This window comes from Engystomops pustulosus, chromosome 7 (assembly GCF_040894005.1).
Source record: "Engystomops pustulosus chromosome 7, aEngPut4.maternal, whole genome shotgun sequence".
In the NCBI taxonomy this organism is placed as follows: domain Eukaryota; kingdom Metazoa; phylum Chordata; class Amphibia; order Anura; family Leptodactylidae; genus Engystomops; species Engystomops pustulosus.
In genome coordinates, this window is record NC_092417.1 from 78,515,320 (window position 1) to 78,526,897 (window position 11,578).

At 41.5% G+C, this 11,578-nt stretch overlaps 1 long non-coding RNA gene across 2 annotated transcripts; it reads right to left on the reverse strand.

Moving 5' to 3' along the window:
* Positions 1–1,396: 1,396 nt before the first annotated feature.
* On the reverse strand, positions 1,397–6,823 carry LOC140068853 (uncharacterized). 2 transcript variants are annotated; one of them, XR_011848591.1, is made up of 3 exons: positions 6,765–6,823; positions 2,388–2,495; positions 1,397–1,654 (listed from the first exon to the last, which is right to left on the reverse strand). It is a non-coding gene; the product is annotated as an uncharacterized lncRNA (long non-coding RNA). The 2 variants fall into 2 exon arrangements; XR_011848590.1 differs by lacking the exon at positions 6,765–6,823 and adding an exon at positions 2,666–2,908.
* Positions 6,824–11,578: the final 4,755 nt, after the last annotated feature.

Consider the following 11,578-nt stretch of genomic DNA (forward strand, 5'->3'; position numbering starts at 1 on the left):
GCAGTTGGACAGGTGTACCTAATAAAGTGGCCGGTGAGTGTATATGGTCTATATTACTATACAGAAATATATATAACCTGTATGGTTCATATTACTATATACGCAAATATGTATAACCTATATCCAGGGCCAGATTATAGGAAGGACCCTCACCATCTTGGGATGGCATGCCACTCCTGCTTTATGAACAGCAATATCAGTGTCCTATGACATGCTAAAACAGCAGTTACTTTCTCTGCTGATGTTCTCTCCCTTTTTGAAACTGAATCTAAGACTTAACTTCTTGTGCTTCCATCTACAAACCAAACCCTGACCTCTCAAATTCTGTCTGTGGTATCACCATAACCCAAAAGGCAGCAGACCCACTGTGTCAGCGTTTTCCTGGACTCTGACCTCTCCATTGCACCGAATATTCAATCACTTGCTCATCTTGCCGCATTGACCTCAAAAACATCTTTAGCATCCATTTCTTAAAATGAAACCTCTAAAATGGTAATTGCCGCTCTGAATTCACTCTCGACTAGACTACTGTAACTCTTTACTAGTCGCTCTTCCACTCACTAAACTCTCTCCTCTACAATGTATTCTTAATGAAGTAGATAAGCTTCAAATGCTACACGGATGCCCCCAGTCTGTGCCAGTCACTGCAATGGTTACCCATCTCCTTCTGAATACAATTTAAATAAATCACCCGCATCCACAAAGCTCTGCATAATGCTGTACCTCCATACCTCTCTTCTCTCATCTCATTCCCAACCTGTGCTTTTTGATCTACCAGTAATGTTAGATTATTCTCTTCATTAATTCGAACCTCGAACTCATGTCTCCAGGACGTCTTCCCATTTGCACAAATTCTCTGAAAAGCCCTTCCCCGGACTATTAGACTAATTCCCAATCTCCAAAACTTCAAACATGCTCTTAAAACCCATCTCAATAGGCAAGCCTACCACATATCACACATCCAAAGTCCCACTGAATGGGTGGACCACTATACAAGCTCTTATGTCTCCTACAATCTCTTGTGTCACACCCTCGCAAAAAGGAGGGAAGGCAGCAATCCAAATTGTAGGTAAGGAAGTTCAAAGACAAGGTCCTGGCGCTCTGAGAAACCCCATATAGACATTGTAATTGGATAGAGCCACAGCACCGGAGGAGTTAAATTCCAAAGAGTCTTTATTTATACTTCATCCAGGCATAAAAAAGTGACGTTTCGATTCCCATCGAATCTTTATCAAGCATAAACAGCATGGTCAAGACAAACATGTATATAGAAAAAATGGTGTGACATCATTTCCCCTTAGTGACGCAATCCATAATTTTATAATCGTAATTTCATATAAAAATGACATTAAAGTATTGAATAATTCATAGTGGTCATATGTGTAAACATCAGAAAAGGACCTATATTACAAATTCTAATAAAAAACTGTTTAAAAGTCAACAAATTCCCCACATGTGTATTTAATTAGTTAAACCCACCCCTCTCATCGCTCCCAGGCGGACTATTCTCAAAGCTCATGCGTAGTTGATATGGTTGTCACAGTAGCTGAATTCATCATGTGATATGTCCGGGCTGTACGTCATCCTCCTCCATCCCGATCATGTGATCTCCTCAATGGTTCCATGACCAGAGAGCGGAAGAGGATCGGCGATTCTAGGTAAGTACGATGAAAAGAATGCAACGCATAAATCTGGCTCCGATTTATAAGAGAAGGAAAGATTAGTCTGCATAAGTGGGTACAATTATAAAAATCAACAAAATTCTGGGACGAACAAAGGGCTGCCATATATTTGAAAAGGATAATGTTCCTGTACCTCGCATGGGAAATACTTCCCTTCTTACGGGACAACTACATCTAGGCAGTAGAAAAATATCTAAATGGATCCCCACAAAAAGCCAAAAAAGATGTTATTAGTAAAGAATAAGTAAAAAAAAGGGGGTTTTATCCTTTATTTGGAGGTCCAACCATCCTTTAGATCCAGGCATACTGAACTTCCATTGGTATAACAAAGGTAGCATAAGAAAAGATACAATTAGTACCATGGGGGCAGCGTAAGTGAGCGAATTAGGCCACGCACTCGTCCATATCGCATCTCAGCATAAACACCCATTCGGTACTTCACACGAGCTAATAGGACTGAACGTATAGGGCATGATCAAGGACAAATGTCGTCAACGTCCTGACAAAGTCAATACCCCGGTATTATACCCACGTATTTGTCCAAATACTAGCCGCCAGTTACTAAAGGCCACTTTAAGAAGACTAAAGGCATGTCCTCCTGAATCAATAATTATAGTCATCAGACATACACCTCCAAGCTATAGAAAAATAGTAAAAAAGAAACAATTATAAGGGGGCATCCAAATAGATATAGTATAGTCATACCTGACACATGCAGTGGCTCCGAGCAGGGATAGGTTTAAATGTCCATAGGTGAAGAAAGGCGAGTGTACACGTAAAAAGAATCAGAGCATTACGCTTATAAGGATATATCTGTGAAGAAGACAAACATCAAGTGATTACCCATGCTGGTATCAAAAATCATCTTCAAAATTATCAACACAGTAGACCAAATGTCACTGGGCACATAAACTTCAATAAAAGACCATATTATTACAGACAAAAGATGCATGCATAGTGACAGGAAACCTAGATGATCTCACCCATCTTAAATTATTCAGCCCATTAGGCTCCAATGTGTTTAGTTCATATATCCATCTCAATTCAAGTTGTTTCAGCGTTCTTTCCCTATCTCCTCCCCTCCGAGGTCTTGGCACCCCATCTATAATCCGAAACCGAAGTTGTGAGACATGATGGTGATTTTTAGAGAAATGATCTGGTAGAAGTAGAAGATCTGTAGAAGATCTGTTTTGCCCGTTCTGATTGTGGACTTGTGTTGATTTATACGCAGGCGGCATTCCTGTGTGGTCTCGCCCACGTATAAGTAACCACAAGGGCATTGAATCAAATAAATAATAAACTCTGAAGTACATGTGTAATATTGTTTAATGTGGTACCTCTTGTCTGTTCTTGGGTGACAAGAACATGTTATTGCAGTTACAGCACCCAAGGCAAGGGAAACAGCCGGTATTCTTACTATTCCCCCTGTCCGTCTCTATATACATATCTGCATGTACTAAACAGTCCCCTAGATTTAAATGTTGCACCCATGTATGCGAATATTTTTATGGCCTGGTTTGAAGAAAAATTTGTGTACCCATCCAGCCATTTCCACTCGGTGGTTGGCTGGATGAGGTACATAGATGATATATTCTTCCTTTGGAAGGGTAATGAGGAGGACTTGTCATCCTTTGCTTGTGAGATTAACCTCCATATCACGGAATTGCAATTCACTATGGTTAAATCTAGGGAACACTTACAATTCCTCGACACAGTTGTGAGCATTAAGGATAATTGTATCTGGACTGATTTGTATTCAAAGGTGACTGATAAAAATAGTCTATTGTTGTATGGCAGTAATCACCCACAAAATATGTTGGACTCCCTCCCCTACAGTCAGCTTCTGCAGGTGAGGAGGATAGTGGCTGAGGAGAACAAGGTTGATTCACAATTGGATGCTATGTGTAAAAATGTGAAAAAAGAGGCTACCCTCCCTTATAAATTGGATTTATGCTTTGCATTCTTTTCATTGTACTTACCTGGAATCGACAATCCTCTTCCGCTCTGTGGTCACGGAACCATTGAGGAGATCACATGATTGGGATGGAGGAGGATGACGTACAGCCCGGACATATCACATCACGAATCCAGCTACTGTGACAACCATATCAACTACGCATGCGCTTTGAGAATAGTCCGCTCGGGAGCGATGAGAGGGGTGGGTTTAACTAATTAAACACACATGTGGGGAAGTAGTTAATTTTTAAACAGTTTTTTATTAGAATTTGTAATATAGGTCCTTTTCTGATGTTTACACATATGACCACTATGAATTATTGGATACTTTAATGTCATTTTTATATGAAATTACGATTATATAATTATGGATTACGTCACTAAGGGGAAATGATGTCACACCATTTTTTCTATATATATGTTTGTCTTGACCATGCTTTTTATGTTTGATAAAGATTCAATGGGAATCGAAACGTCGCTTTTTTATGGAATTATGGAATTTAACTCCTTTGGTGCTGTGGCTCTCTCCAATTATTGTGTCACACCCTCATTGTCATTGACTGTAAGCTCTTGGAAACAGGACCCTCACTCCTATTGTTCCATATGTTTTACTCTGTATTGTCTTTATGTCCTTCAATGATCTGTAAAGCACTACAGAATACAATAGTCTGCTTTAATAATAATTTTTATTTATATAGCGCTTGACACACCTGGGGAGATCAATCTGTCTATGCCAGAATTCTGGAGTCATTTGTGCTTGAATAGACTGTAGGCTCTTGTGAGCAGGGCCCTCACTCCTATTATTCCATATGACTGTTTGTGCTCTGTAATATAATATTATATTTGTATATGCCCCCTACGATTTGTAAAGTGCTACGGAATAAAGTTAATATTTATTATTATTGTGATGGACATCATATTTCTCTGCAGGCGCCATCTTGTCGTCCATCTCATGATTCAGACACCATTTTGTGTAATTTGCCTGCTTGTCCTTGAATCCTGTCTTCCTCTGCAGCTCCTGCCTGCTTATCATGTTTTGACTAGTGGGGAGCCTTCACAATACATTTAGTGATAAGATCTTGTTCTCTTGAGAACAGTGCTTTTTAGAAGCAACTAAACCTAGAGTTCATTAACATTATTTTGGGTAAGGAGCCTAAGGGGAGGTGCTCAAAGTTTATTCAAGCTAACCTATAGCATTTCAGTATTTTAGCACCTTTTCACACCCTATGAAAAGCATTTCTGTTTTCTTTATACACGGCTGCGCACCCAGAATAAAATGTGATTGAGTACAGGTTACGACCAGGTGTCTGTGTCTTCCTGTGCTGTTCATCACAGCGCTGGAAACAAATATGATCATTTGTAGGGCAGTTTATACGTTTTTCACGCATGCTTTTGGTGATCTGCTATGCTGATCTGTCACCCTCTAGAAGCAAGGGGTTGTAAAAATGACAAAATGGGTTTAGCAGCAGGCACAGCTTCACAACTGAAAGTAATATGCATAAAGAGAAAAAAATTAATTATCTTTATAATGTTAGAGGGCTTGGAAACATTTTAATATGGGTAGCTTTTAAAGTGGCGTAACCAACTCTGGTATTATTTGTGGGGTGATTTGGGAGGTAGAAGACAATTTTTAGGAGATGGGATATGGGCACACAGGAGCTCTATCTATTACATAAAGATACACAAAGCCTAGTTAATGACTGACCAGGTCAGTTGTTACTTTTCCTAGGAGTAGGTGACCTGTTACAACAGGCAATCCTAAAAGAGCAGAGAGAGCACATAGCAAAGAACAAACTCCAAAATTCAATATACCGTATATACTCGTGTATAAGCCGAGTTTTTCAGCACAAAAAATGTGCTGAAAAACCTAATCTCGGCTTATACACGAGTTAATTAAAAAAAAAAACATGAGTTAATAAAAAAAAAAAATTAATACTCACCGTCCGGCTCCCGGTCCTCGGCGGCGGCTCCTGGTCCTCGGCGGCAGCTCCCGATCCTCTGCGGCGGCTTCTCTCTTCGATCTTCACGTGCCGGCAGTCGCGTCTATGCGACTTGCCGGCGGGTGCACAATATGATGTAGCGGTGTCGCCGCTGATGACGTCATCAGCGGCGACACCGCCGCATCGCACTGTGCGCCCGCTGGCAAGTCGCATGGACGCGACTGCCGGCACGTGCAGATCGAAGAGAGAAGCCGCCACAATGGATCGGGAGCTGCCGCCGAGGACCAGGAGCCGCCGCCCAGGACCAGGAGCCGCCGCCGAGGACCGGGAGCCGCCACTTCAAATCAAAGATGAGTATCGTCGGAGGGTGAGTATTAAGTTTATTTTTTTATTATACTGAGGGCAGGCTGTATACTTTTTGGGGCAGGCTGTATACTTTTTGGGGCAGGCTGTATACTTTTTGGGGCAGGCTGTATACTTTTTGGGGGCAGGCTGTATACTTCATGGGGGCAGGCTGTATACTTCATGGGGGCAGGCTGTATACTTCATGGGGGCAGGCTGTATACTTCATGGGGGCAGGCTGTATACTTCATGGGGGCAGGCTGATTGTATATTACTTGGGACAGGCTGTATACTACAGGGGGCTAGCTGGCTGTATACTACACCCTCGGCTTATACTCGAGTCAATAGGTTTTCCCATTTTTTTGGTGGTAAAATTAGGGGTCTCGGCTTATACTCGGGTCGGCTTATACTCGAGTATATACGGTAATTCAATATAAGGAATATACTTAAGACAAATAATGCTTAAAAAATTATACCACTTTAGTCACAGCCTGTCCCTTCAACAGGATGTTCCATGCTTCTTTTTAAATGGGCAGAAATTACAAATGAACAACCCTAAGAGTGGAAGGACAATGTACACCAACATGTCTTGTCTTGTTATTAACTAAGAAGTAATAAATTCAAAGGTGTATGAAAATTTATTGCATGAGAACACGAGGGCAGCATCTTATGACATCAAGCTAAACGGATGAATCACAGCAAACAAGGAATGTTTAATAAAGAGTGTGTTCAGTAATGACCAACAAAAGTTTAACGTTACCGACACAGACGCTTAAAGTAATCTTCTAACACTTTCAATTTTTTTATTGCTCAAACTTAATACAAAAAGATAAGATCGACTTACAGTCTGAAGACACGACACATCCTGTAATTTGGAAGGCTCCAAGTAGGGGGCATGCAATTCACTGAGACACTACACACTCCACCTCCCTCTTCGGGCATGCGTCATACTGTCTACACTGGTACGTAGAAATACAACACCCAGTGAATCAGGTAGCTTTACTAGAAAAACATTCCAATATTTGTGTTTTATACTTACATATAACAGACACGCAAATAACATATCAAAACAGCATTACAGAAATACATTAAAAGTTGCTTTGTTCATTCAATCTCAATGGAAACAGAGATTCTCATTTATCAATCCAGAATACTACATTTTGCTAGAGCCTGGTCTCAGATTGCCGTCCGCAAATCCAATATAAGCCATCGTAACTCACATATTTGATGACCTCTCTCTTTGAAATGCCGTGCTACATCATTTTCATTCTTAGGCCCCTTCCACAGTTACGTTTTTCACGCACGTTTTCTGCACGTGCTTTTGACGCGCAGAACTTGCATTGCACTCTGACCCGTTGTAATCAATGGGTCTTTTCAGACTTGCGTGTTTTTTATCTTGTTTAAATCTCGGCATGCTCTACTTTTGCAAGTTACACGCGTGAAAAACGCACCATACAAGTCTATGGAGATGCATCAAAAACGCATTGCACTTTGAGACACTCGCAAGTCCAATGCAAGTGCAATGCGTTTTTCACGCATCAATTGCCATAGAAAAGATAGAGCTCAGTCCTGAGTCCTTTTCACGTGCATTATCTGGGCGTGAAAAACTGAGACACTGAACAAACTCTGACTGAAAACTGATTGCACTCTGATGCAAAATGTGCGTTTTTCACCGACCAAACACTGATCGCACCCTGATCAAACTCTGACGTGATCTGCAACGCAAGTGTGGAAGGGGCCTTACTGGCTTTCTCTTTTCCACATTCTTCATCATAATTTTTTATTCAGAAATGATTTGGTGACAGATCTATTCTCATTTAACCTAAATTTTATACTCCTTTTGGTCCGTCTAACTTAGACATTACCATAAGGGCATTTTAACATATACAGGCAGTCCCCGGGTTACGTACAAGATAGGGTCTGGAGGTTTGTTCTTAAGTTGAATTTGTATGTAAGTCGAAACTGTATATTTTATAATTGTAGATCCAGTAAAAAAAATTTTTGGCCCCAGTGACAATTGGAGTTTAAACATTTTTTTCTGTAATGGGACCAAGGATTATCAATAAAGTTTCATTACAGACACCTTACAGCTGATCATTGCAGTCTGGGAATATAGTAAAACATTCAGAAATCTTCACCAGAGGTCAGAGGGGTCTGTCTGTAACTATAGGTTGTCTGTAAGTCGGGTGTCCTTAAGTAGGGGACCGCCTGTATATGACATTTTGGTATAAGTGGGCTGATGAAAGAAGACAAAGACTTAATCGGAGAAAAATGCATGGAAATAATGGCCATATTGCCCACTGGAATGCATGGGGCAGTATTCCGGCCGTATATATAAAGCCATTTTCATACGGTCGTGTGCATGGGGCCTAACACAGACTCTGGTTCTAATAGATACTCTAAGAAAAATAAAAGCAAAGACAAGAGTTCAAGAAGAATTGAAAGTTATTAACAAAGGACTTGGTTTTGTTCCAACTCAAAACATGGAGAAATTTTACTTTACTGTTGATGGGATACTGGTCAAATGTCAAGAATACACAATATGTCACATAAAGAAAAAATTGTGTTGAAAAAAATTGAAACATCCTTCAATGATTGTAAAAAAGGCTGATAAAGGCTAAGAAGGATTATTGTGAAGAAGTACGGGAACAACTAAGCGATCCATTAGTTAATTGGAGATACAGTCAGCCCCAGGGTTACGTAGAAGATAGGTTCCATAGGTTTGTACTTGAGTTGAATTTGTATGTAAGTCGAAACTGTATTTTATAATTGTAGTTCCAAACAATTTTTTTTTTGCTGCAGTGCCAATTGGAGTTTTAAAATTTTGTGCTGTAATAGGACCAAGAATTTTTCTCTACTCTAGGCTCCATGCACACAGCTGTAGTTTCCATGTTCTGAGCATGAGCTCACTGTCAGAACAAGTTCAATGACTTCCCAACTTTACGTCCCGGCTGTCTTTTCTACCATCACTGATGTGTGCGCAGACCTAACACACAGGCTGTAAACAAAAGACTACTGGCCTGTTGATTTGCAGCACACCACAGTACAGGTAGACTTACGAGGGTGGTTCAATAAGTATCCTGGTTTGACAACAGAGGGCATTCCTGAGGGAAGTTGGTGTTATTATCGTGTGCTGCCATCTATCAAAAGGCGGCAAAACAAATTGCAGACTGATTGAGTTTGAATTTGGCAGCCATTTGAGTAAGACGATATTCCTGATTTTCGCTAAGATGAAAAAAGAGCAGTATCTTTCGGTAATTCATTTTTTGTTTTTGGATGGGAAAAAATGCGAGGAGATAAAAGCAAAGTTGGATGCTGTTTATGGGGACACTTCAACATCTATGAAAACAGTTAGATATTGGTTCAACAAATTTAAACGTGGGTGAACATCCGTTTTTGATGAGGAGCGACCAGGACGCCCGGCAGATGTGGTTATCGAGGAAATCCTTCAAAAAGTCCACCACATGATACTCGCTGATCGACGAACGAAAGTGCGCGAAGTAGCAGAGGCCGTAGATGTGTCGACCGGAATGGCAATTAATATTTTACATGATAAGTTGGCAATGAAAAAATTGACGGCCCGATGGGTGTCGCGATTGCTCACGGTGGACAACAAGCGAATGCGTCTGTTAACTTTGAAGCAGTGTTTGGAGCAATTTGAGTGAGATCCGAAGGAGTTTTTGTGTCGACTTGTCACCTAGATTCATCATTACACACCAGAAACTAAGCAAATATCAAAACGATGGATCTCTTCTGGTGAATCTGCTCCAAAGAAGGCGAAGATGGTCCCATCAGCCGGAAAGGTCATGGAGCCGGTGAACGGCGTCATCCTCGTGGATTTTTTAGAAAAAGGAAGAACGATCACTGGAAAATATACTACAGTGAGTTGTTGAACCGCTTCAACAAAAAATCGAAGGAGACACGGCCGCATTTGGCGAAAAAGATACAAATGATGCTCTGGTTATTCAAACATGGTCTTCATCACTATAACTTGACATATAGATACACTATATGGGCAGAAGCAATGGAACACACATCTTTTTGATTGAAGTTAGGTGTTACCAGGGCTGCATCTACCATGACGCACGCCATTGCGTAACTTTTAAGACGCAGCATTTCACCGCTGGTAGTATGGACTCGCCAAGCGCTAACAAGTCTGTACTACCATAAAAATCAATTACGCCAGCGCCTTTATGGCGCTGACAAAATTGATAGGCAGAGTGGTGCATCACTGTTCTGCAGGACACAGGCTGGCGCATGATGAAATCATCCCTGTGTCGCTATACATGATGCGGCTGCCGGCAGGAGAAGAGGACGAGAGGCTGCGGGGGAGCACCAGGGCTGGATGTAAGTACAAGGTTTTTTTTTTTTGGGTGTCAGCTGTATATACTAGTACTGGAAGGTGGCGGCAGGCTGTGTATACTGAGGGGGGGCAGGCTGTCTAATACTGGGGTTGACGTAGCTCTATATACTGTCTATGGGGGAATCTGTAAATAGGGTCTGGATTTTAATTACCTGGGTGGCCTTATATGGAGTAGTGTATATCATTTAATTTGGGAGTATATATATGGCGGTTATTATAAATAAATTAGGAAAACTGTATATACTGTATATACTTGAGTATAAGCCGACCAGAGTATAAGCCGAGGCCCCTAATTTTACCACCAAAAACTGGGTGAAACCTATTGACTTGATTATAGTATACCCACATGTAGTATAAAGCCAGCCAGCCCCAGAAGTATATAGCCAGCAAGTCCCCGGTAGTATATAGCCAGCCCTCGGTAGTGTATAGCCAGCCAGCTCCCAGCAGTATATAGCCAGCCAGCCCCCTTAAGTATACAGCCAGCCCCCTTAAGTATACAGCCAGCCCCCTTAAGTATACAGCCAGCCAGCCCCCTTTACTCTACAGCCAGCCCCCTTTAGTATATATCCAACCGGCATAAAAAATAAAATTAAATACTCACCTTCCTGCGTCTCCGACGCTTGTTGTGGCTTCCCGATGCTCGTCGTGGGTCCTCTTCTGTCTTCTTTCCGTTGTAACAGCTGGCAGAGACGCGTCCATGTGATCTGCCGGCCAGCGCATACTATGACGTCACCAGCGGCCGCATCATTGTATGTGCAGGCCGGCAGATTGCATGGACGCGGGACGAGCATCGGGAAGCTGCGACGAGCATCAGGGACGCCGGAAGGTGAGTATGTAAGTTTATTTTTTTTTATTGTGCTGAAAAACTCGGCTTATACACGAGTATATATGGTAAATCGTGTGTGTGTATATAAATTAGCAAGGTGCTGTAGTTCAGGGGGTGTGGTATATATAATAAATTGCGGGAGCTGTAAATACTATAAATTAATCGGTGGGGAATATAAAGGATGCTTTGTCTGTGAATTCAGCAGAGATAAACCATGGCTGGAAGAAATCATAAAGGAGTCCTCTTCCTGATGGAGCAGATCATCACCTGTAAGGTACTAGATGTCACTAATGTCTGTGTCTAATGACTGACTACTAGTGTGTGAGGTAGCATCATTGGGTGCCGGGGAAGGGGGTTGAGGGGGCAAAATTTTCAATTTTGCCTCAGGCAGCAAAAATGATCGAATCGGCCCTGGGTGTTACATTCAGTCACATTGCCACAGGTATATTAAAGAGAACCTGTCATGCAA